At 41.1% G+C, this 27,332-nt stretch overlaps 1 protein-coding gene and 2 long non-coding RNA genes across 8 annotated transcripts in view; 2 read left to right on the top strand and 1 right to left on the bottom strand.

Annotated features, from left to right (window-relative positions):
* Positions 1-27,332, bottom strand: part of lrp8 (low density lipoprotein receptor-related protein 8, apolipoprotein e receptor) — a 564,614-nt gene that overhangs the window by 318,695 nt on the left and 218,587 nt on the right. The window lies entirely within an intron of this gene.
* Positions 1,899-23,150, top strand: LOC117518420. Its single transcript, XR_004562981.1, has 3 exons — positions 1,899-1,966; positions 20,304-20,314; positions 23,140-23,150. It is a non-coding gene; the product is annotated as an uncharacterized LOC117518420 (long non-coding RNA).
* LOC117518419 lies at positions 2,879-18,811 on the top strand. Of its 2 annotated transcripts, none has more exons than XR_004562980.1 (3): positions 2,879-3,149; positions 11,577-11,583; positions 18,800-18,811. It is a non-coding gene; the product is annotated as an uncharacterized LOC117518419 (long non-coding RNA). The 2 variants fall into 2 exon arrangements; XR_004562979.1 differs by lacking the exon at positions 18,800-18,811 and adding an exon at positions 18,301-18,310.

Raw genomic sequence — 27,332 nt, 5'->3', positions numbered from 1 at the left:
TTACTCATAACCATCCCAAAGATGTATCGTTATCTTTGGCTGCTTTCAGTGATGCCGGTATTTGGTTAGACTCTTTCTCTCCGATTGTTCTGTCTGAGTTATTTTCATTAGTTACTTCATCCAAACCATCAACATGCTTATTAGACCCCATTCCTGCCAGGCTGCTCAAGGAAGTCCTACCATTATTTAATGCTTCAATCTTAAATATGATCAATCTATCTTTGTTAGTTGGTTATGTACCACAGGCCTTTAAGGTGGCAGTAATTAAACCATTACTTAAAAAGCCATCACTTGACCCAGCTATCTTAGCTAATTATAGGCCAATCTCCAACCTTCCTTTTCTCTCAAAGATTCTTGAGAGGGTAGTTGTAAAACAGCTAACTGATCACCTGCAGAGGAATGGTCTATTTGAAGAGTTTCAGTCAGGTTTTAGAATTCATCATAGTACAGAAACAGCATTAGTGAAGGTTACAAATGATCTTCTTATGGCTTCGGACAGTGGACTTATCTCTGTGCTTGTTCTGTTGGACCTCAGTGCTGCTTTTGATACTGTTGACCATAAAATTTTATTACAGAGATTAGAGCATGTCATAGGTATTAAAGGCATTGCGCTGCGGTGGTTTGAATCATATTTGTCTAATAGATTACAGTTTGTTCATGTAAATGGGGAATCTTCTTCACAGACTAAAGTTAATTATGGAGTTCCACAAGGTTCTGTGCTAGGACCAATTTTATTCACTTTATACATGCTTCCCTTGGGCAGTATTATTAGACGGTATTGCTTAAATTTTCATTGTTACGCAGATGATACCCAGCTTTATCTATCCATGAAGCCAGAGGATACGCACCAATTAGCTAAACTGCAGGATTGTCTTACAGACATAAAGACATGGATGACCTCTAATTTCCTGCTTTTAAACTCAGATAAAACTGAAGTTATTGTACTTGGCCCCACAAATCTTAGAAGCATGGTGTCTAACCAGATCGTTACTCTGGATGGCATTTCCCTGATCTCTAGTAATACTGTGAGAAATCTTGGAGTTATTTTTGATCAGGATATGTCATTCAAAGCGCATATTAAACAAATATGTAGGACTGCCTTTTTGCATTTACGCAATATCTCTAAAATCAGAAAGGTCTTGTCTCAGAGTGATGCTGAAAAAATAATTCATGCATTTGTTTCCTCTAGGCTGGACTATTGTAATTCATTATTATCAGGTTGTCCTAAAAGTTCCCTAAAAAGCCTTCAGTTGGTTCAGAATGCTGCAGCTAGAGTACTGTCGGGGACTAGCAGGAGAGAGCATATCTCACCCGTGTTGGCCTCCCTTCATTGGCTTCCTGTTAATGCTAGAATAGAATTTAAAATTCTTCTTCTTACTTATAAGGTTTTGAATAATCAGGTCCCATCTTATCTTAGGGACCTCATAGTACCATATTACCCCATTAGAGCGCTTCGCTCTCAGACTGCGGGCTTACTTGTAGTTCCTAGGGTTTGTAAGAGTAGAATGGGAGGCAGAGCCTTCAGCTTTCAGGCTCCTCTCCTGTGGAACCAGCTCCCAATTCAGATCAGGGAGACAGATACCCTCTCTACTTTTAAGATTAGGCTTAAAACTTTCCTTTTCGCTAAGGCTTATAGTTAGGGCTGGATCGGGTGACCCTGGACCATCCCTTGGTTATGTTGCTTTAGACGTAGACTGTGTTTCATAATTATTGTATGGCCTTGCCTTGCAATGTGGAGCGCCTTGGGGCAACTGTTTGTTGTGATTTGGCGCTATACAAGAAAAAAGTTGATTGATTGATTGATAATCTTAAAAGTAGAGAGGGTGTCTGTCTCCATGATCCGAATTGGGAGCTGGGAGCTGGGAGATGTTAGAAACAGTCAACATGGTGGCTTAGCGGTTAGCAATGCTGCCTCAGATGAGAAGGTCCCGGGTTCCCTTCCGACCTGGTCCTTTCTGTGTGGAGCGTACATGTCCTCTCCGTGTTTGTGAGGCTTCCCTCTGGGTGCTCCGGCTTCCTCCTACTTCCAAAAAGTGTTGCCCCATCCTACTGAAGTTGTACCAAACTGCAGTGCAAACTGCACTGTGACTTGTGCGTACCATTCCACCCCAGTGGATTGTTATTCATTTCAGTTCTAAAGATTCAGTTAGTAAGATGCTTCATCTTTCTTTGTTCCCCGCTCGGGGTCGCTGAAGCAGATCCAAGGTGGATCTGCATGCTGATTTGGCACAAGTTTTACATCTGATGCTGTACCTGGCACAACTCCATATGACATGGAAAATGGGCAAGGGTACAGTTTGATCAGTTAAATACCAAAACTTCATAAATTTGAAAGGTCACAATTTCAATGCACATTATTGTATTTGTACAGCACCAAATCACAACAAAACTGCCTCAAGGTGCTTCACACAAGTAAGGTCTAACCTCACTAACCCCCCTGAGCAAGCACACGGGTGACAGTGGTACGGAAAAACTCCTGGTGATAATAAGGAAAAAAACCTCAAGCAGACAAGACCTAGAAAGGTAACGCACTGCTTAGGCTGTTCTAACAGTTTCAAGGTTTTGCAGACTGTACAAGAATTTTCTTTCAAGCAGAAGAAATGAAAGAGCAACAAAAACAGAGTCCTTAACTGAACCTAGAGTAGAATCTATATTGGGTCTCTAATACATAGGAGTCCATGTCCAGCACCGGTAGGCCGCAGGGCAGGACGCCCGGTCAGTGGTGCAACAGGTGTGGCATTCCAAGGTCAGCCAGGCATCCTGGGGTGCAAGGCCAGGATCAGTCATTAATGCTGTCAGTGTCTCAGACTGTGAGGAAAAGAGCAGAATCAGTCAGCCCGAAATAAGTGCACCTTAGGTATTAATTCATCCATCAATGAACAATTTTATGAGTTCCTCGCAAAACCTTAAAATCAGACCTCACAGAGACAGGAAGCCAATGAAGAGATGCCGAAATCGATGTAATGTGGTCAAACTTTCTGCTTTATGTCAAAATTCTGGCAACACCATTCTAAACCAATTGGAGACCCATAATCCTGGACTGAGGTAAACCAGGGAATATAACATTGCAGCAGTCCAGTCTGGAAGAGACAAATGCATGAATCAGGGTCTCAGCATCAGCCATAGACAGGATGGGAGGAATTTTCACTGTTACGAAGGTGGAAGAAAGCAGCTCTTGTGCTTTCTCTGATGTTTGACTCGCAAACTCGTAGCTTAAAGCAGATAACCCGTAAGTTGGAGAGGAAATGGCGTCTCACTAATTTAGAAGATCTTCACTTAGCCTGGAAAAAGAGTCTGTTGCTCTATAAAAAAGCCCTCCGTAAAGCTAGGACATCTTTCTACTCATCACTAATTGAAGAAAATAAGAACAACCCCAGGTTTCTTTTCAGCACTGTAGCCAGGCTGACAAAGAGTCAGAGCTCTATTGAGCTGAGTATTCCATTAACTTTAACTAGTAATGACTTCATGACTTTCTTTGCTAACAAAATTTTAACTATGAGAGAAAAAATTACTCATAACCATCCCAAAGACGTATCGTTATCTTTGGCTGCTTTCAGTGATGCCGGTATTTGGTTAGACTCTTTCTCTCCGATTGTCCTGTCTGAGTTATTTTCATTAGTTACTTCATCCAAACCATCAACATGTTTATTAGACCCCATTCCTACCAGGCTGCTCAAGGAAGCCCTACCATTATTTAATGCTTCGATCTTAAATATGATCAATCTATCTTTGTTAGTTGGCTATGTACCACAGACTTTTAAGGTGGCAGTAATTAAACCATTACTTAAAAAGCCATCACTTGACCCAGCTATCTTAGCTAATTATAGGCCAATCTCCAACCTTCCCTTTCTCTCAAAAATTCTTGAAAGGGTAGTTGTAAAACAGCTAACTGATCATCTGCAGAGGAATGGTCTATTTGAAGAGTTTCAGTCAGGTTTTAGAATTCATCATAGTACAGAAACAGCATTAGTGAAGGTTACAAATGATCTTCTTATGGCCTCGGACAGTGGACTCATCTCTGTGCTTGTTCTGTTAGACCTCAGTGCTGCTTTTGATACTGTTGACCATAAAATTTTATTACAGAGATTAAAGCATGCCATAGGTATTAAAGGCACTGCGCTGCGGTGGTTTGAATCATATTTGTCTAATAGATTACAATTTGTTCATGTAAATGGGGAATCTTCTTCACAGACTAAAGTTAATTATGGAGTTCCACAAGGTTCTGTGCTAGGACCAATTTTATTCACTTTATACATGCTTCCTTAGGCAGTATTATTAGACGGTATTGCTTAAATTTTCATTGTTACGCAGATGATACCCAGCTTTATCTATCCATGAAGCCAGAGGACACACACCAATTAGCTAAACTGCAGGATTGTCTTACAGACATAAAGACATGGATGACCTCTAATTTCCTGCTTTTAAACTCAGATAAAACTGAAGTTATTGTACTTGGCCCCACAAATCTTAGAAACATGGTGTCTAACCAGATCCTTACTCTGGATGGCATTACCCTGACCTCTAGTAATACTGTGAGAAATCTTGGAGTCATTTTTGATCAGGATATGTCATTCAAAGCGCATATTAAACAAATATGTAGGACTGCTTTTTTGCATTTACGCAATATCTCTAAAATCAGAAAGGTCTTGTCTCAGAGTGATGCTGAAAAACTAATTCATGCATTTATTTCCTCTAGGCTGGACTATTGTAATTCATTATTATCAGGTTGTCCTAAAAGTTCCCTAAAAAGCTTTCAGTTAATTCAAAATGCTGCAGCTAGAGTACTGACGGGGACTAGAAGGAGAGAGCATATCTCACCGATATTGGCCTCTCTTCATTGCCTTCCTGTTAATTCTAGAATAGAATTTAAAATTCTTCTTCTTACTTATAAGGTTTTGAATAATCAGGTCCCATCTTATCTTAGGGACCTCGTAGTACCATATCACCCCAATAGAGCGCTTCGCTCTCAGACTGCAGGCTTACTTGTAGTTCCTAGGGTTTGTAAGAGTAGAATGGGAGGCAGAGCCTTCAGCTTTCAGGCTCCTCTCCTGTGGAACCAGCTCCCAATTCAGATCAGGGAGACAGACACCCTCTCTACTTTTAAGATTAGGCTTAAACTTTCCTTTTTGCTAAAGCTTATAGTTAGGGCTGGATCAGGTGACCCTGAACCATCCCTTAGTTATGCTGCTATAGACGTAGACTGCTGGGGGGTTCCCATGATGCACTGTTTCTTTCTCTTTTTGCTCTGTATGCACCACTCTGCATTTAATCATTAGTGATCGATCTCTGCTCCCCTCCACAGCATGTCTTTTTCCTGGTTCTCTCCCTCAGCCCCAACCAGTCCCAGCAGAAGACTGCCCCTCCCTGAGCCTGGTTCTGCTGGAGGTTTCTTCCTGTTAAAAGGGAGTTTTTCCTTCCCACTGTAGCCAAGTGCTTGCTCACAGGGGGTCGTTTTGACCGTTGGGGTTTTACATAATTATTGTATGGCCTTGCCTTACAATATAAAGCGCCTTGGGGCAACTGTTTGTTGTGATTTGGCGCTATATAAAAAAATTGATTGATTGACGTGTAGGTCAAAGGACAATGTGGGGTCAACAATCAAACCAAGGTTCCTTACGTGGTCAGAGTGATGATGTATGATGCATGAGTCTAAGTTAAGCGTTAGCTGGTCAAACGGGTGTCGATGTCTCGCTGGACCGAGGACCATCATTTCTGTCTTCGCCAAATTATAAGTAAGAAATTGCTAGACATCCAGCTTTTCATTGAAGTAAATTCAAAATTCAAATTCATTCAATTCAAGTAAGGCAATCCTCTAAAGTCTTGATGTGTATGAGATTACCAGCAGTTATCAGCATGTACAACTGAGTATCATCAGCAGAGCAGTGAAAAGTAATCCCATAATCAATCAATCAATCAATTTTTTTTATATAGCGCCAAATCACAACAAACAGTTGCCCCAAGGCGCTTTATATTGTAAGGCAAGGCCATACAATAATTATGTAAAACCCCAACGGTCAAAACGACCCCCTGTGAGCAAGCACTTGGCTACAGTGGGAAGGAAAAACTCCCTTTTAACAGGAAGAAACCTCCAGCAGAACCAGGCTCAGGGAGGGGCAGTCTTCTGCTGGGACTGGTTGGGGCTGAGGGAGAGAACCAGGAAAACGACATGCTGTGGAGGGGAGCAGAGATCGATCACTAATGATTAAATGCAGAGTGGTGCATACAGAGCAAAAAGAGAAACAGTGCATCATGGGAACCCCCCAGCAGTCTACGTCTATAGCAGCATAACTAAGGGATGGTTCAGGGTCACCTGATCCAGCCCTAACTATAAGCTTTAGCAAAAAGGAAAGTTTTAAGCCTAATCTTAAAAGTAGAGAGGGTGTCTGTCTCCCTGATCTGAATTGGGAGCTGGTTCCACAGGAGAGGAGCCTGAAAGCTGAAGGCTCTGCCTCCCATTCTACTCTTACAAACCCTAGGAACTACAAGCAAGCCTGCAGTCTGAGAGCGAAGCGCTCTATTGGGGTGATATGGTACTACGAGGTCCCTAAGATAAGATGGGACCTGATTATTCAAAACCTTATAAGTAAGAAGAAGAATTTTAAATTCTATTCTAGAATTAACAGGAAGCCAATGAAGAGAGGCCAATATGGGTGAGATATGCTCTCTCCTTCTACATAACATCACAGAATATGCCCAAGAGGTGCTATATAAAGGAAGGGAAACTGGAGGACTAAGATGGATCCCTGTGGAACCCCATATTTCATCAGAACAAGGTTTGAGGTGACATTATTGTACAGGAGACAGTGAGAGCAACTGGTTAGGTAGGATGTCAACCATGTAAGGGCATTACCAGCAATCCCAAAAGTGATTCTCCAAGCTACTGAGTAGTATACTGTTATAAAAGTTATTGTTGTTAATGCTCTGTCATTGATATTTACCATTTTAATTTGTCTTAATAATTGATTGTGACTAATAGATTGCCACTTTATTACTGCTGTACAAGTTTGCTGTGATAGCATTTAACACTCAGTGTATTGAAATGTTTTATGTGTCAAAGGTATTGCAGAACAATGCCATGGACGAGGGAAGTAGAGTATTGATAAAACTGATGAGGCGAGACATTCGTTAATCAGTGCATGATGAAGGAAGAAGCACAAACAGTCTACGAGACTGATTGTCTTATGCTATGTGATGAGACGACCAGGAATGGACTTTGAGACTGACTGTATTATACTATCAAATGATTTCAATTAAAAGGACTTTGGCACATCTTGGGACTATATATCTTGCAGTGGCCTGAAAAATGAATGTATCTGTATTTGTCTTCAGACCTACACTCTGTATGACATCTACCTTTAAAGCTATAAATAACAAAAGATCTTAAAACTGAAACCTGTTTTTCCTGGTGTCTCATTTGTTGTCTGTGTCAGAGAGTTTTTAGGTAATTCTTCCTAACATATTTTGGTCCTTTGAGAGACAGATGTCAAGACCTCTCCAAGACTGGGGACAGATTCAGCAGCAAACTGAAACCTGTGCACAGAGGAGTCTGGGACTCAGAAAGACCTCCGCTCTGAATTGAGTGTTCGAGGCTAGCTGGTCGATCTTGAAGTAGTCCTGTGAGAGTGATGACATACTGACAGCATCATATGAGACAACCAGGGTGAGTACAAGACACTAAAAGCAAAATAAGAGTTGGGGACTCTGGAATGTGTGACTGGGTCACTAGAGAAAAATAAGAGTTGGAAACTCTGAAATGTGACTGGGTCACTAGAGAAAAAAACAAAGTGTGTAGGTTTTGAAAAAGATAACCCTGTGTGACATGTAAAAAGTTTTGCGAGTCAGGGACTCCAAAGACAATTAATATCAGTTCGAAAAGAACACTAAAATAAAGAAAAAAGAAAAAGAGAAAAAACAAAAAAAACAAAGGTGAGTGAATGGTTATGTGTGAATTAAGATTGCTCAGTTGGTGGAAGCAGCGGGTGGGAAAACATCCCCACTGTTAGTTGACGTACACTATTGGAATAATCTTTAAGTGATGCAAAATAGGTTTATGTTACAGTTGTGAAACTTGTGAAATTAGAAGTGGCCCCCTGCCCTGTATTGGTCAAGAAAATAAATCCAAGAATGACCTCCTGTGCACCTCTGACAGTGCGTGTTGCAAAATATATGATTACTTTGCTCACCCGCAGCCTCACTCAATATGCGAATTATGCAAAACATGCAAAAAAAGTTCACCAACAAAAGGCAGCTAAAAAGGACAAATCCAACATACCGGTAGTGGACTCAGTGATGTATGCAGGTGGACGAAGGGGTAGAGGACAATTTAGGGGGAGAGGTAGAGGTCAGAGAGGTGGCATGCAGCAACAGCAGAGAAGTGGGGGAGACCGGGATAGGTGTTTCCATTGTGGGAAAATGGGACAATGGGCCCAAGATTGTCGTTCAAATCGTGATGGAGGTTATGGAGTTGGATGATGTTTTCTTTCATGGGACTGACACAAAGCTGATGATTGATTTGCAAGTGAGAGGGACAACCGTACCCTTCTTATGTGATTCAGGCACTTCTGGAATTGTGATAAGCGTGACCATACCAACTTTAATAATGACAAATCAGCCAATTTTGGTCAGGACAGCAAACAGGAGTGTTGAGTAATTATTTATATATTTAATTGCTGCAAATCGGGTCCAGAAAATGATTGATATGTCAAATATATAAGAGAACAATTGATATTGAAAAAAGAGGAAGAAGCAGAACGGGGTGAAGTTATTGAAGAATAGATAAACAGCAGATGTAACTGAGGTAAAAAAGAACAAATATTATCTTAGGTACCCACATTGGACAAAATTTGTTGTCTGTGTCAGAGAGTTTTAAGGTAATTTTTCTGAACATATACCATGAGCCATGGTGTCGAATGCAGTGCTAAGGTATAACAATAGAACCGTGGTGGTGTCCGAATCATTGCAAGCAAGAGATCATTCATCACTTTAGTAAAAGCTGTCTCCGTGGAATGGTGTGTTCTAAATGCAGACTGCAGTGATTCAAAGAGGTTATTCTTCGTAAGGTGGTCGTCGAGTTGCTGTGAAACTACTTTTTTAAGGAATTTGGAAAAAAATAGGTTTGATTTTCAGGAGAACGAGGTCATGGTTTGATTTCATGCTGATTTCTTCAGCACTGGTTTAATCACTGTAAATTTAAAGCATTTTGGAACACATCCTGAGGTTAGTGACAGGTTAAAAATGTCCAGTACAGTAGGCCCGAGTGTAGGCCACAGGTTCTTAAATAGAGTTTAGTTAGTATAAGGTCAAAAACGTATGCATTTAGCAGAAGTCAGCGCACCCAATGAAATAATATCAAATTCAGTAAATCTAGGTGAGGTGTCAGCAATGGCACCCACATCAGTTACAGCATGCAATGATGGGACTAAGGCATACTGAGGTATATTTGACCTAATGTCATCTATTTTCTATTTAAAGTAGCCTAAGAAATCTTGGGCTGGAAAAGGAGAGCGACTTACAAGTGCTTCTCCTTGAATAAGTGTTGTCACCATGTCGGACAAGAACTTTGAATTATATTTGTTTTTGTTGATCAAATCAGAGTAGGATCATTTTGTAGCCAACAGTGCGTGCTTATAGTCTAGAATAGCTTTGCGCCACACAAGGTGGAATACTTCTAATTTTAAGCTATGCTATTTTTGCTCTAGATCCCTAGACCTATGGTTGAGGTTACGTAAATGAACACTGAACCTAAGGACAGTGGCGACGGCTCTCTGCTACACCTCTGCCACATTCATGGGCATGCGTACACATAGCTGCATTCTGATCTGCGACAGTCACTAATGACATACAGAATGACCAAAACCACACACACAAACCTAGTTTACTGTTCAATACAAATATTCACAGATCTACATATCTAACTGATAGCCCCAGGAGAAAAATGGTAATGGCAAGCAGAGAGAAAATGCCTTTATAACAGGACAATGCGCCTGTTGTTGTAGTTAAGAGCAAAAGCATCAATGATTTGGTTGCTGTCCAGAGGTAGTGTTCTGTGAGGGGGTAATTGCCAGGAGTGACACTGGGTCACTGGTTTGGCCGTGCCTTCTGCTGTTCCTCAGGTAGTTCTTTAGGCGACAGATTTCACTTTCCAGTTCCACTCATGGATATTTGGGCAGCAAAAACTGAACAACTTTAAAGTACACTCTCTGCAGTACGACATCATCATTGATGCTGAAAAACTCATCCATGCCTTTGTCTCCTATAGACTTGATGACTCTAACTCCTTGCTCTTTGGGATCTCTGGAAAAAACCTTCAAAGGCTCCAATACAGTCAAAACGGTGCAGCTAGAATTTTGATGAGAGGACATAAACAGGAACACATTACACCGATTCTCCATAACCTTCACTGGCTCCCCATCACCTACAGAATCCATTTTAAGATTGCTCTCATTACCCACCACTGCATCCATGGCAATGCCCCCACATACCTTAAAGACCTCTTCACTCTCCACATACCCGTGAGTTCCCTTCGTTTATACAACACTAATCTTCTCCGCCCCCTCACACCAAACCTCACTCCATGGGAGACAGGGCCTTCTGTCTGGAACTCCCTCCCTGACCATCTGAGGGCTCCACAGACTGTGGAAGGTTTTAAAAAAAAAAGCCTCAAGATGTACCTGTTTTAGACAGGCCTATCACAGGTCTCAATAATTTGAATCTGTTGCATCTTAGTCTTTTTATTCTATTTTATTATTTTATTTTGGTTTTATTTTATTCTGCTGACTGTTTTTATCTGAAGATTTTCTGTTTTTATTCTCTTGCTGATCCTTGGTTTTATTTTTTTTTTCCTGTAGCACTTTGAGATTTGTATTAATGAAAGGTGCATTACAAATGAAATTTATTATTTTATTATCATGTCATTGTTGAACGTAATGTCATTGAACGTCACGTTACACTCACTTTGTGTAAAACAATCAGTTCTGTTGATGAATGCTTATTTTCTTTTATGAGTGGAATATTTATCTAATCACATCAATCTGAAAATGCCACAAGTGTCTTACTGTGGAAAGCTGAAAGGATTATGTCATCGCCCTGCCTCTATAACATGTTAACAGTGTAATTTTACAGTGTAATTTAGCATATTTTTTTCCTTCTTGTTGGTGGTGCGACAGAGTGCCCGCATCCTCCAGCTCAGTCTGAAAAACACAGAGCAGACAAACACTGAGGGACTTAAAAAAAAAACCTTAACAAGTAACTTCTATCATAAGGAATTAACGCATGTCCAGATATCATCTTCCAAAACAATGGTGTCACATGGAGAACAGTTTTCACCTGTGATGATGAATCCAGGCAACAGGTCAGATTAAAAGACTTTATTTAATCCATGAGCCAGCTTCTAAAGTTTTAGCTTTCATTGTTAGCTCCACGTCGTCTTCTCCATTTTTTGTAGAAGTGTTATAGTGCTACATACAGGCCTGGCATGTGTACTACAGCATTTTCACATGGTTTCACTGGATATGAGAACGGAGATATTTATTGAATGGAACAGTTTTTGAAAATAAAGAAAAAATATTGTATAGCAGAAGTTTAGTTTCAGTGTAGACAAGGCCTTAAAAACATAGGATGAAATTAAATTAAAATAATAAATGAGGAATTATTTTCTTGGGGGTGCTATGACAAATCCAGGGGGAGCTCTTGCGCCCCCCCAGCATCGCCCATGCCTAAGGAGAGTGTTTTTGGGGGATTGTGGTTTTAGTGTAGGCAGAGCGATCATGTCCAATGTGCTTAGTAAGTGTTGAGTTTAAGCTGTCTACAAGACTGTCTACCGAATGATCATGTTCCGACAGTGACACTAAGATATCAGGCAGTCTAGCTCCAAGTTCATTTGCTATGATGATAAATAAGCTTCTTGTCCCAGTGGACAAGGTATTGAGACTGCAAATTTAATATGTGAGTGATCTGAAACCACAGATGCAAGGGACACAATGTCAATATTTGAGACAGTAATAGCATGAGCAAGAACCAAATCCAGTAATGTGAGTCAAACCCTGAATGCATTGCTGGAATCCTAATGCATCTATAATATCCATGAATGATTTGCAGAGGGGGTCAAAAGGCTTGTTTACATGAAAGTTGAAGTCACCAACAATCAAAAATGTTATCTGCTTGGGTTGCCACATTAGAGATAAACTCGCCAAATTCATCTAACAATTCAGAATATGGGCCTGGGGCTTATATACAGTGACAAAGCAGCACATGTGAGTATTATTCATCTCATCTTGGCTATATGTGGCATCCTGAACAGAGTGAAGAGTCAAATGTTCAAATGAGTTATATTACACCCCCATGAGCCAGTAAGTGCTTGTATTGTGAGGGATGTGACTAAATGTGTGCTCAGGTAGACAAGCTTTGTTTCAGGGGAGGACAATGATAGGTTTCAGCCAGGTTTCCCATAAACTGATAATATATGTGTGGTATCCCATAATGAATTTTCATTATGTGACAATTTTGTCACCTCAGTGATGCAGTTTGCAGATAACATTACTTTGATCTAATTTGCCATTTGTTAAAAAAACAAATAATAATAATAACTAACATGTTTCTAAATACTGGGTAAGATTGCACCTTTTCATATGTATAATTTGGTCAAACAGCTTGTAGACCTACAACCTTTTTCAGAATTAGAGAATACTAAAGTTTTAGTACAAGTCTACATATATTCACTGATATGGGTATGAATTCACAGAACAAACTGTCAATCAAAAACTTAAACCCACCCCCACAAGAATTAAAATTTTTTATCTTCTGAAGATGTGATAGACATGATACACAGCACTGGGGAGCAAGCCCTGGTGTTTCAGACTTTGTATTGCATCTGGAAGTTGGTCACTTTGCATTAATGGAACAAGGGGACAAGATTTTCGTTTTAAAAATATTAATTTTCCCAAAACCACAATTGTCTGATTAGAATTAAAGACAAACTCAGCCATGTTAATTATTGGCTATTTGCAAAAGTTTCTATTTCTTAGAGAAAATCCACGCAAACTTATCTTCCTTATGTTGCAGATTAACCTGGATGTGGTTACTTCTTAAAGGTTTCTCACTACTGCCACCTTGTGTTTTGGAGAATATCTTAACCCAGGCTAAAAGTGTTAAGAGAGTAAATGTGACATTTGTAAGCAAGTCTTTAAATTGCAGAGGAAACTGGGGTTTATTGGAACTGATGAGCACGGCAAAAAATAAAAATAAATCTATTCTTCACAAAAGATTAGGTGGTCTTTTTAGGTAAGGAAGTATCCAATTATCAATGGACAAAATGTGAGCTGTGACACGGAAATTTGCACATTAGCAGCAGAAGATAATGAGTATCTTTATCCATCTTTCTGCTGATGTCAACCTTTGGAAAAGAGAGAAAAGTTGGAGGATGAGCGTGAGAAAATGAAAAAGCAAAATCTGAATGAGAGGATGAAGCTGAGAGACAGAGTTCAGACATGACCAACACAAGAAGTTCTGCCAATATATTCTTCTGAAGTAAGAGAGTAATATAAAATGTTCAAAGCGGTCTCATATTGAAGTAAAAAATTAAAAATGAACAAAGAGCAGATGAGGCAGACCACCTGCCGACGCACTTATTCCTGACTGCAACTTAAAATGATAGTCCCTTTTGATTTTCCACAAACTTGACAAACTTTATTTCTTATTGAAATCTAGTTATTAAAGCACTTTTATTTTTTGGATACTGCAAAATTACAGCTAATTTTATTTGTGGGTGAAGTATTTATTTTAGGGAGACTATGGCAAATAAGTTTGTTTAAAATACCCTTTAAAACAACGGTTTCACTGCGTGTGAAAACTCTTCCCTCAGTCTGTACCCATTTTGGCCACCTCCAGCACCCATACCGCACATGCAAGGGTTCTGCATGCAACAAAAGTAGCGGTGGCTGGTTATTAGTTTTATTGAAATACAAATTATTAAATGGGCACTCCATGATTTACAACCTAGGCTCTATTGTTAGATGTTTTGGGGATCATTTTTTCACTCAAGACCAAAACAAGATTGGCACTGGTGTGTGTTTGTGAATGGGTCAATGTGTGGCATCACTGTAAAGTGCTTTGACCATGAAATATAAATGCAGCCCATTTTCCATTTACCAAAATTTGTGTGTTATTGATGTACAAAGCAAATAGCCAGGGGCTAACTGGTAAATTAATGTAAGTTCTTGTCACCACTGAACAGGCAAAAATGACAGGGAGTGTCTGCTAGCATGGAGAGTGTCCCTGCGGAGGTGCACAATTGCAGTTCCTTGACTAGTCGCTTGCGGTAGGCTCCAAAAGGGAGTAGACTGCCATAGAAACCCATGTTAAAATGTCATTCTTCAAAGGATAAAGAAACATGTTTGCAATCTGGTTCAAAAATAATGTTTTGGTGTCTATAGCTAGATTCTCCATCGATTACAACTGTATGTGGGATATTTCTTTAGATAAGTTGTTAGTTTAACATGAGCACAGTGCCTTCGTGGTTAGCACTGTTGCCTCACGGAAAGAAGGTCTGGGGATCTTTTCCCACCTGGTATTTTCTGTGATGAGTTTACATGTTCTCCTTGTATTTGCATGGGTTCCCCTTTGGGTGCTAGGGCTTCCTCCCACTTCCAAAGACATGTTAGGTAAGTGGAAACTTTAAATTAACGGTAGGTGTGAGTGACAGTGTGAATTTGTTTGTCTGTCTATATAGGGCTCTGCAATAGACTGGCAGCATGTCCAGTATGTACCGGCCTCATGCCCAATTACTGCTGTGGTAGGCTTCAGCTCTCCCATGACTCATAATTGAAATAAGCAGGTATGACTGAATGAATAAATTAGTTAAATATATTTTCCCTTTAAAGTTATGCATAATTAGGGGCATGGTTGTTTTGAGTTGTAAGTACTCTGTGATACTGAGTCAAGCTCATATATGGCTAGCTGTGGCTGCTAGTTGTTGTGAAGGACTGTGTCTGTCCTTTCTCAGCATTTTATTAAAAATATCTGTAATAATACAGCTTGTTATCCATTGAATTATGTATGGATCACCCAAGATGTCTGTGCTCCAGTGTTTCCATCAAATAAAATATGCATGTTATTTAACATTGTATGCAACTGATGAAAACACTTAGCAGCTATAGTTAACACTTGGCATTAGGTTTAGTTCATTCATGATTATTGAGGAAATAACCCAAATAATTTTTAATGCCCACACCAAAGCTGCTTGTTACGAAAACCACTGCACAGTCCCCAAAAACATGATATCATAGACACCTGTACAATGGTTAAACTGTTAGCTTAGCTTGAGCAGTAACTCTAATGTCGCGTTCACACCGGGCGCAATCAGACGCTACAAATTCCAGTTGTCAGTCAAGCTAACATGATGGACCTTGATCACATGGAGCGAGTTGTTGTAAAAAGCTCCCAATACAGAGTGTATCATTATTTGCTGCAGGAGCTGTGTCTGGGTGACGGCCGCTTTCAGCGGTCCTTCCACCTCTGCGGGACCCAGTTTGAGGATCAACTGTCCCGTTCGCGCGCGCACATGTAAACAATTAAAAAAAAAAAAAAACTCTACTGCTTTCTGCAGCTGGCTCTTCCCCCAAACAACTGTCATAATTGTGTTTAGAAACCAGTCACCATTTGTTTTATTATACATCTGTGTAGTTAATTAATAAAATATTCTCTACAGACGATTTGCTCGCACGCGCACGTAAAAAAAAAAAAAAGAAAAGGAAAAAGCTCCGCTCCCGCTGCTGCAAATAGGGCTGCTGCTCACTCCAAAAACTCTGTCATAATTGTGTTTAGAAACCAGTCACCATTTGCTTTTTACAGGTGTGTAGTTAATAAGTAAAATAATCTCCAGGACGATTTGCGCGCGCACATAAAATAAAAATAAAAATAAACTCCGCTCCCCGCTGCTGTGGTGCTGCTGTTCGCTCCAACAACTCTGTCATGATTGTGAAATAAAGGACAAAAGAGACATAAGTCCTGCTCACAGGCTGCTACCAGATACAGGACATGTTCACATCTTCAGTCAAACTCCAGACATCTCCACATCACTATATATTCAGTCCCTGATTGGTCATCGCGGCGCGACGAGACGAAAAAGTTCAGATTTTTGAACTTGGGGAGGAGGGCAGCGCGACGTGAGGCGACACAATATCGCGCCACAAACGCGCAAAACGCTCAAAATCGCTTCACTCGCCTCCATCGTGTCGCGCTGTGCGGTTTGGCTCCAAAACGCATCCTTACATAGGAATTACATGGCAACCTGTGGCTGCAGTCGCTCGCGTCGCGCCGGAGTGAACGCAGCATAAGATGGGGGAGTGTTTGGGCTTCATTTGTCCTGCCCAGGTCATGCAGGGTGTCGTTGACGCTTCACCCCTTTACCCATTTTTGGGCTGGCTGTGACGCAGGTACACACTGCCAACTGGCAACACCCAGAGCAGCACTTTCTGAGGTTCTAAACAGTTCTTCTGGGTCTCTATAGAACACCTGTGGGTGACATCATGTAGGGTTTGTCCAGTATATTTTATACAGTCTATGGTGTTCCTTCTCTTTCATTATCCATAAAATCACAATGCACATTAGCAGGCTTTCTTCAATTGTCTGCTTTTGTATGTTTTAGTGATGACTGAAATAGTCAAACGGCGGTATACTTTGAAACCAGCTCATAATGCATGCCTAAAACACAGCCATTGTATATTCTGTGTTATAATGACTTAAAGATTTTACTAACTCGTGTGTTACTTCTCAAATACACTCATATTTTGCCTGTGTGTGTGTGTGTGTGTGTGTGTGTGTGTGTGTGTGTGTGTGTGTGTGTGTGTGTGTGTGTGTGTGTGTGTGTGTGTGTGTGTGTGTGTGTGAACAAATGCACACTCTCAGAGCAAATACTGGCTGTATGCTAAGTGCTTAGTAGCGCCTTTGCATGAGCTACTTCAATTGTTTGTTTTGCTTTGTAAATACAGAGTGGCAATTAAAATTGATTCAGGAGCAAACTGAGAGGTGACGTCTGCTGATGAGTGGGGCTGGCAGAGGAAATATGTGCATTTTGTGTACATGCAATACAGAGCACAAACAATACAAAGAGAAAAACTGAGTGACAAAAGCAAACACGCTAACACCCACACAAATACCCATAAAGGCACCGTGTGGATATACAGACATTCATGTGGAAAACCATTTCAAAAGCACAGTTTGTTCAGCAATATTGCTCCATCCTTACACACATGGAGAATGATCATTAAGGATTCTAAAATGTAGAACTGCAATGTATATTTGCGCAGTTATAGTAAATGCTTCCTTAAGCCCTTTTCACACCAGGGCTGCTTCAAGTTGCATTGTGCGGCATCATGACGATGCCGCATGGAAGCAACCCAGTGCGGAGATGATGGAGCTCAACGTCACAAAAGCGCGAGGGACACAAAGGATGAAGCAAATCGGATGCCAAAAATTAAATATGTTTAATTTTTTGCGTCCTATGCTCGACACATAAAGGAAGTGGTTTCAGCGCAAGTCGGAGCAAAGTGACGTTACTCGATGTGACTAGAAGCCACACCCTCACAATACAATGTTACCCAACGCCAATTTACCATTCCTGCTGTGTTCCATTATTCCCAAAGTATAAATCAGGCAGGATTGTTTTTATACCATGTACACAATGCAGTGAAACTACACGCGCAAAAAGAGCACAGAAAAAAAAAATGCTGATTGCAGCTGCTGCAGCTCTTCGCTCTTCTCTCACAAATGTGTTTAAATAAAGTCCATAAAAGTCCTGCTCACAGACTGATTGCCAGAGACATGACATATCCACATCCAGTATCACTCCAGACATCTCCACATTTACTCAAGGACGGTTTGTTCACAGCGCTTCCACGTGCGCACGCAGCTCGCGGTGAAAGAAAGAAAGATAAACAATAACAGAACTCAGAGCACAGACCTGCAGCTCAGCACAAGAACAAATATAAACTAGAAGAGAAATCAGAGTGCACAGTCTGTCTGCAGCCAAACTGTGCACTCTGATTCCTCTGTGCAATGATCCTGCAGGCTGCGTTCTCACCTCTCTGCCCCCTGCTGCGCGCACCTGATGCAGACATTCCTGCATCGTCATGACGCCACAGGAGGCAACTTGAAGCAGCCCCGGTGTGAAAGGGGCTTTACAGGTCAGGTCTGGGAGCCTTCCAAGTCTCACTGCACTCATCACACCTCGGAAAACCTCCCAGGTCCTCAATAGCAATGGCCCAGACAGACAACATGTCCTTTCACATTTCTCAAAAGCTGTAGTCAAGCGGAATGTGGTTTCCTTGGCATTAATGTTAACTCCTGTTAAAAGGGAGTTTTTCCTTCCCACTGTAGCCAAGTGCTTGCTCACAGGGGGTCGTTTTGACCATTGGGGTTTTACATAATTATTGTATGGCCTTGCCTTACAATATAAAGCGCCTTGGGGCAACTGTTTGTTGTGATTTGGCGCTATATAAAAAAATTGATTGATTGATTGATTGATTAATCAGTCACTGAGGTCCTCAACAATGAGGTATTGCTGACATCCCCTCCTACATAAGTGAAACACCTCACCTGATTCTCCCTACGTAGCTGCTCATTTGACCAGTCATCATCTTAGGAGATCATCCAAGTTTCACAACCATAGTATAAGAAATACTTCCCAGCCATCCCTTGACCTCACAGGCCAATGAGCCTGGGGTATGAATATCATTACCAAGATAAGTGAATCTATCAATTGTCATTGAATACAGATACACTTCTGATGGCTGAATCCAGCAAGTCATCCAAAGTCACGATCTTAGTCTAAATCCAGGACAATCGCAAAGCCAGAGTCTTTGAACCTCACTTAAGGTGCACTAAAGGTGCACTTAAGCCCCTTTCACACCAGGACTGCTCCCAGTTGCTTCCTGTTGCGTCATGATGACACAGGAAAATCTGTGTCAGGTGCGCGCAGCAGGGGGCAGAGAGGAGGTGAGGACGCAGCCTGCAGGTTCTCTGCATAGAGGAATCAGAGTGCACAGTTTGGCGGCAGACAGACTGTGCACTCTGATTTCTCTAGTTTATATTTATTCTTGTGCTGAGCTGCAGGTCTGCACTCTGAGTTCTGTTATAGTTTATCTTTCCTCCTCTGACTGCGAGATGCGCGTTTGCATGCACATGAACGAACCGTACGTGAGTAAATGTGGAGATGTCTGGAGTTATACTTCTCATGGACATGTCCTATCTCTGGCAATCAGTCTGTGAGCAGGACTTATGTCCTTTTTTTAACACAGTGATGAGAGAGTTTGAGCAGAGAACAAGAAACTAACTGCCTGCAGCCAGACAGTTTTTTTTATTTTTTTTCTTTCTTTTAAGTTCACATGTGCACGTGTGAACGAACTGTCCGTGAGTGGACTGGAGATGTCCGGACTTTTTACTGGATGAGGACATCTCCTGTCTCTGGCAATCAGTCTGTGAGCAGGACTTATGGATTTTATTTAAACACTTTTGTGAGAGTCTTCTCACAGAAGTGTTTAAAAGTGTTTGCTTCTGCTCCTTTGTGAAAAGGAGCAGGAGCAAGGAGGAGCAGCTGCTACAATCAGCATTTTTTGTGCTTTTTGAGCGTGTAGTTTTTCCTGCATTGTGTACACGGTATAAAAACAATCCTGCGTGATTTGTACTGCGGGAACAATAGGAATCAAGCAGGAATCATAAATTGGCGTGGGGTAATGTTGTCTTGTGAGTGTGTGGCTTCCAGTCACGCTGAGTACCGTCCTGTTGTTCTGACTTGCGCTGAAACCACTTAATTCTGCATCGAGCAGAGGACACAATCAAAAATTAAATATGTTTAATTTCCGATTTGCTTCGTCCTTTGTGCCCCTCACGTTGTTGTGGCGCCGAGCTGCATTGTCTCGGCAATGAGTTGCTTCCACGTGGCGTTGTCATGACGACACACGATGCAACTGGAAGCAGCCCTGGTGTGAAAGGGGCTTTACACGAGCATGCCTTTGCTTCACGCAATAGCTCGAATGTCGCTGTGACAATCCCACCCGCTGTGTTCACAGCTGGATGCCGTTCTTGTTCTACCAGCTGCCACGTGCTCTGCGCTGGATGCCGCGTATGTAAAATCATTCTTTTCTGCAAACTGGCCGTTGAAAACGGCTCTAATCACTTCCTGAATCACAGACGAGGCTGCAGCTGGAGTCGTTCGCACATGTGCACCTAACAAGCTGCAGAAAGCATTTTGAGCCGTCTAAAAAGGTAATTATTTGTCACATTTACATTGTCATGGCTTCATAAAACAGTTGCGTGTTCTGTCCTTCTTGCGTGCAGCTGTTAAAGTACGTTTATAACAGATTTAACTTCTTGTTATACTGTAATTGTTCAGACGAGCTGCGCTCTGATGTGATCCGCTGACATCACCATTCGCTCTGTTCACTTCTTTACTCCACTTGACGAGCTGCACGTCGTGATGGAGATTAGATCGCGCCACATAGCACAACATTTGTGCGTGAAAGATTTTTTGAACATTTCAAAATTCTCTGTGCGCAACAGCACGCACCGGTGCCCCTCTGGCGTCCTGTCTGCACCCATAAAAGACGATTTACTCTCCAGCACGACACGTCCTGATGTGTCGTGAAGCAAAGGCAATATCGTGTAAGTGCACCTTTACATGAGCAAGCCACTGTTGCCCACAACCTGACCCAGCACCCAATCCTTGCAAGCACTAAACAGAGTAGAACACAGTCCTGATCAAAGCCACAATTCCATGGGAAGGAATCAGAGCCTCTGCCTCTGCTCCGTACAGCACTCAGTACCTGTGTACAGGCTGCAGTGATGTCCACCAACACGTTTTGAGCCCCACATATTTTCTGCATGTCCCAGATACCAGCCAAGTCAGCCAAACCAACAATTTGAGATATTAGTGTTATTAGAAAATCTAAATATTAGTGGCCTTACGGTCACTAATGTTTCAAGACGGGAAAAAATTGTACATTTGTTCTGATACACTCCAGCAGAGCCAAACCATTAGATTTGTTCCATCACAAAGGTAATAGTTTCACCATCAGTGAACCAATACAGAAAGGTTTGCTTCAATTCAAACTGCCCTGAAAATGACTGAGTTAAACTCTTGTCAAATATGCAATATTCATCAGAACAGCAAGCACAGAGGTAGATGAAGAGAAATTCTTTTTATGGATGTGCTGTCATCTCAGAATTCTTCTGTTCGATGAAGTGCACACAAGATAATTCAGGCGTTAAATATTTTCAAGAATATCTCGCAAAAAGGTCTCCAAGTAGTTTATGGTGCCTCAACTGGCAGAATAAGTGTGTGTGTGTGTGTGTGGGGGGGGGGGGGGTCACAGAACAGCACCACAACCAACGTGCCCTTGAGCAAACGCTTTAATGTGTAAAACCTCCAGTGGAGCACTCAGCAGCCAGCAGATCAGGCTGTGGTTGTCATGGCAGCTTCCAGGTGTGAACCTACACTACAAAAGGCCAGTAAATAAATAAAAAATGTATTATACGTATTACAGTATATATTTTTTTAATATAATTGGCTTGAGAAGACTTTTTGAAACTACTGACAGTCTACCAAACATCTTGATAGATAAATATTGAGAACATCATGGCTTTACACTTTACAAATTTACTGAAGATTTCAGTTTTGGCGGTTTGCCAATTGCAGAGAAAAAGAGAGTTAAAAAAAAATTCTAAACTACAATAACATTCACATCCTACCATATATTACACTCAACAAAAATATAAACGCAACACTTTTGGTTTTGCTCCCATTTTGTATGAGATGAACTCAAAGATCTAAAACTTTTTCCACATACACAATATCACCATTTCCCTCAATCGCTCAAAATCACTTCACTCACGTTGCTTCATTCACGTCTATCGCGTCACACTGCGCGGCTTGGCGCCAAAACGCTTCCTTCCATAGGGATTACATGGCAACCTGTCGCTCGGTTGCGCACGGTGTGAACGCGGTATAAGACAGTAGTAGTAGTCTCAAATATGCCATTTTAATCTCAAGACCATCTCCTCATCCTTGTGCCAGACCCATAATGGCCCAGTCACATGGCACTTAACGAAGAGTGACGAAGCCCCTGACGAAACACGAAATCTGGACTTTCGTTGACTGTCGCTGACATCGTTTAACCTTCGCGCAGCTTCGTTCCTGCAGCGGGTGCTTAGTCAGGATTCTTAAACTGTTGAAAAATTTGAACGAAGGGCAACGAAAACCTCAGTTCGTCTGTTTCGTTTTGCTGTCGTTCTTGACGTTTATTAATCGTTTGTGTAGTTTTTGTCACGTTATTGTTTAATTTGACTTCGTTGGAGCAGCTGAACGTTTTCACACAGTGCAGATGCCGGTTTGTGAGCGCTGAGGCTGCTGCTGCTTTCATGTACCGTCGGAAATTACAGGGAAAACTCAGCCTGCTTGCTTGGATTTTTTTATCTGTGTGGGGGGGGGGCAGCTTCAATGGGCTCAGGCACATTACATAGGCCAGAATTAATCTTTTGTGTGGATATAATTAATTATTTTGCCACAAACAACTGTTGAATTTGAAACAACGAAAAAGTTGTGTAATTTCCCATGGTACTTGAATGCGGCATCAGCGGCAGCAGGAGCTGCTGCGTGCGCATATTATTTTGTATTAAATATAACAATATGAGTGTAGGAATGACAAGCCAGTCCTTCTGTACATGTGGCAACAGGAGAGCTGTTCTGGAAGGAAGAATTCACGTTGTGGATCAGTGATCAGCTGGTGGAAATAACCGCATGAGTTAATGCGCGCGTTCACACGAACTGATTAATTTACTGCTCTGATATATTCAATCATCTTTACACTTATATTTATATTTATTCTCCCTTTTGACAGTTTTCTGTTATAAATCAATACATATGTCTTAGAACATAATACTGTATCACAGTGACCACGGAACTTTTTTTTTTTTTTTTTTAATTGGAGCACGACGGAGCACGCATCGTGTTGACAGACAGTGTGGATTCTGATGATGATGATCCCTCGTTTGTTCTGGACAAGGAACCAGAGCAGGTGGTCCATTGACATCTCCACAGATTCTGTTTGCAGTTTCTCCAGGACTCAGGCGCTATGAGCTCCGTTCCAGCGCCGAGTGCTGGAGCAGACACGCTCTGCTCCAGCAGTGGCTCCAGGCGCGTTTCGTTGAGATCGTGAGCTTCGGTTTTGTTAAGTTCCTCTTTCGTCCCTTTTGCGCTCTTGCTTCGCAGACTGTTCGGTGATAAACGCTCTTTCGTCCACCTTTTCTCAACGAATTGTGACTTTTTTACTTTTTCCCTTTGTTCAGGAATCGTCGTGTGCTGTGTGACTGGGCCATAAGCCTGATGAAGATCAAATCTGAGAAGTTACAAATATACGTTGAATTGCAAGTTAAACAATGTGTGGGAGTTAATATTTTGGTACTTCTGTATCCACTCCTCCCTCCTATGCATTTGTCTCAACTCATTAGATGTGCAATTTTTTTCTTTGTTCTTAGTGAGGATTTTTGTTGGAAAAAAATTACATTACTGAACACACCCTAACTGGCTTATCAACAAGATTATTACTAAAATGTGAATATGTTTTTCCTTAAACATTTTCAAAAATTCCATCAAAATTTTTATTACATGATTACTCAAGAGGTTGTTTCCCCTCTGATATCAATATAAAGAAAAAACTCACAGGTCATTGGGCATCCAGCCTGGATAAACCACAGATAGCTGAAAAAGTATCAAATTGTCTCGAAATGTTTGAGCCAATCTTTGATCAGGTCTTGAAAGTCATTCAATTCACACTCATCTTCCATCACCATAAAGCCTTCAAGGCTGACAGCCAGCCCTTTGATGTCTTATCGTGCCCTCTGGCAAATATAGGCATATGGGGAACACCGCTAAATTATCCAAAATTTATTTTTCATGCACTTTCATCTTCCTCAAAAAAGACAAGCAAGGTGAGAGTGTGACGTTCAAAGACCTCTGCCGATGCTCTGATGTGATGTTCAATTGATTGAGATACGACTTCAAAAGAAGTCTTACCTATGGCAAAAACAATGTTTTATGGTTTCCTGTGGGGATCCAACGGAATCATTTATAACCCTTCAATCGTAAACGTCAAGCAAACATTCCCCTCAACGTTATTACGCACTCTGACTTAACAGTGAAGAGAAAGGGCACAATGATATCTGAGAAAAGATAAAACCACTGTGCTGTAAGAATGACAAGGACGAGACAAAAAAAAAATGCGTAGATGTAATCCTTTGAGTTTTACTTCTAAAAGAACTGGACCCAATCACTCGTGTGGAAACAATAGAGTTCAATAGCTTCCTGCCTTTAATGTTGGATCAGCAAAAAACTCTTGAACCCCGAGCTCACAGAACAATTCTACAGCGGGGAACAATACTCCCTCTCACGCCTTTATTCTTCCAAGCAGCTCCTTACAGAGATCAAAGGATGCCTTGTAGAAACCTAATGCAAACAAAGATTTCTTTATTACGCTTATCACATGTTACAACTGCTCGGCTAAATCGTCCTCTTTAACTGCTTAATATCCTCATCTCATTACAGCGTACAGTATTTCCTGAACTGGCGGGAGGCGGCTTATGGAGCTCGGCTCTATCGATCCGTCTTAGTGACGGTTGGACATGCCGCGCTGAGACGAGGCAAAGGGGAAGAGCAGTGAGGCGTTCACTCAGAGAGACATGTGGCTTTCTTTCTTTGCCCCGTAATGATAGCAGAGAAATCTCATTTCACGACTCGCTGCCGTGTTTGCAAAACCATATCGGGGGAGGCACATCCCAAACAAAGCTCAGAGCGAGTTCCAAGTTCAACCTGTTCGAGACACGTCTACACAAAGTGAGCGAGTTAACAAACGAAACCCGGAGCGCTCTGTGGCCAGCGCTCTGCTTCTTTGGCTGCTAATAGTTTATTGATTGAAACGACATCTCCACCAGCTTTCTGTCATGAAAATCAGGCCCATCCTCATAGGTGAAGTGAGATCAGCTTACTCAAGCTGAGAAGCAGGTGTTCTTTCCACTCAGTGCTGCCAGACGCAGACCAGTGATGGCTCCCTTAAACACTTTTCTTTTTTTTGAGCTTCCAAACACGTGCCACAAACTCGAACCAGACAAAATGAAGACAAGACAGCAGACCTTCTGGCAGTTGTTTAGATACTCCAAGAGGAAATAATCAACATGACCTTTGCTCATGAGACAAGAATCTGCTCAGTCATGATATTCCTCATGACCTGTTTCAGTAAATTAATAAATTCAGTAAATCTTGGAATGTGGCAGTTACCAGACTTAATTAGCACACATACTGGACCATGGCATGATGAAGTACTGTGGCTATTTTTTTTTTTCTGCACCACCTTATACCTCCATAGTGGAAATGAGGCAGGTACCCCTTTTACTGCTGGGTGTGCAGGGGGAGGGCATCAGGTTCCAATCCCAGGTGGCACTTGATCCATTAACCTTCCACACATACAATCCCCGTTAATGGACATTAATAGACATCAATTCACACTCATCTTCTCTAGTGTTTAAGGCATTGGGCTTGAGACCAGAAGATCCTGGGTTCAAAGCCCAGCCTGACTGGAAAATCACTAAGGACCCTTGGGCAAGGTCTTTAATCCCCTATTGCTCCTGGTGTGTAGCAAGCGCCTTGTATGGCAGCACCCTGATATCAGGGTGAATGTGAAGCACTATTTGTAAAGCGCTATATAAATGCAGTCCATTTACCATTGACATTCTGTCTGGAAGGTTCAATTCTAGTCTATTTTACTGCAACTCTGCTCATGGTTTTTTGGTTTTCTTTTGAGCCATTGGTCTTTGTGATAACTGGCCTTAATATGTACATGGTTGTTTAACTGTGAGATTTTTGTCTCTGCAAGTTTGACCATTCCTTGTTGTGCTCTTGTTTTATTACTTTGTTTAGTTTTTGTTGGTATGGCCAAAGCAGATGGTCACCCTACTCAGTCTGGTCTGACTTACATCTCTTCGTATAATCAAAAACACCCGAGGGACCATCATTACCAATTGAATTTAATTTTAAAAGTTTTCTCAATTTTTAAGTTTTTCAGATCCACTCTGGATTTTCAACATGTTGCTGACACATGGGACTGATCACCATGTTGTTTGCTTGCACCAACACACTCAAAACACTAACTGTTCACCGTCACTCAACACACAGACATTACACTCACCAGACACTTCATTAGCTACGCCTAGTCAACATCTCTTAAAAATAAATATCTATTCAGCCACTCACATAACAGAAACCCAACATACGTAGGCATGTAGACAGGGTAACCCTTAAATATCTCCAACCCTGCTCCAGGAGGTCACCTGCCCTGCACATTTTCTCACTCATGCTGCTCCACCCACAGCTAATTAACTCCTGATAATTAAATTATCAGGTGTGAGTAGAGCAGGTACGCTTAATTAGAGCAAGTGGGTATTGAAAATGGATGGATGGAGTTGCGCAGATAAACATGAAAAGTTGTTGGGAAGATTATACTGCATCTAAAATAATTGACACCAAATATATATATATATATATATATATATATATATATATATATATATATATATATATATATATATATATATATATAGCGAGGCGGACTTTACGGTGGGTAATTGTAATTTGATGAAAATCCATTTGCAGACGGAGGTCTTACACCCATATGGATGACTAATAATGTTCATCACCAAAACCAGGGAAGGTTGCTTTTTTTTTTTTCCCTGATGAATGTGTTTTATGATAAATGGATTCTTGAAATTGAAGTGAAATTGTGAAGGACCTTTTTTATTATTATGACAGGATTAATGAAGTTCTATTCCTCCATTTCAAACCAATTCATTTTTAGCTGAAATGCTCCACACAGTTAGGTCTTCAAATTGAAAGTAAATCTGCTCTGCATCAGTGGAAATGACTCAATATTGACTCCCAGTTGGCTTTTTCGACATTTCAGAGCATATTTTATCCCCCTGGCTGAAAATGTTTTTATAGGCTTTTGCACACAATGAGTCACCTTTAACTTCCATCTAAAACTAGTTTTAGCCTGTAAGAACAGATAACTTGCCACATCCTAAAGTTGCATATCATTATCACTTAAAGGATGTGTTTCTAGGTATATCAAGTATACATTTAATACAGTGTTTTCTCCTGGAAATACAATGTATCAGCTAAGATTCCATTTTGAAATCGTTTCCTAACTCCGATGCAGAAATGTCAAAGGAAAAATAAAAACAAAACTCCCACTGGGCACGACCAACAAGAATAGTTACTCAGAAAAGTAACTATT

The sequence above is a fragment of the Thalassophryne amazonica genome, chromosome 10, assembly GCF_902500255.1.
Source record: "Thalassophryne amazonica chromosome 10, fThaAma1.1, whole genome shotgun sequence".
Taxonomy (NCBI): domain Eukaryota; kingdom Metazoa; phylum Chordata; class Actinopteri; order Batrachoidiformes; family Batrachoididae; genus Thalassophryne; species Thalassophryne amazonica.
This window is presented reverse-complemented; position numbering and strand designations above follow the sequence as displayed.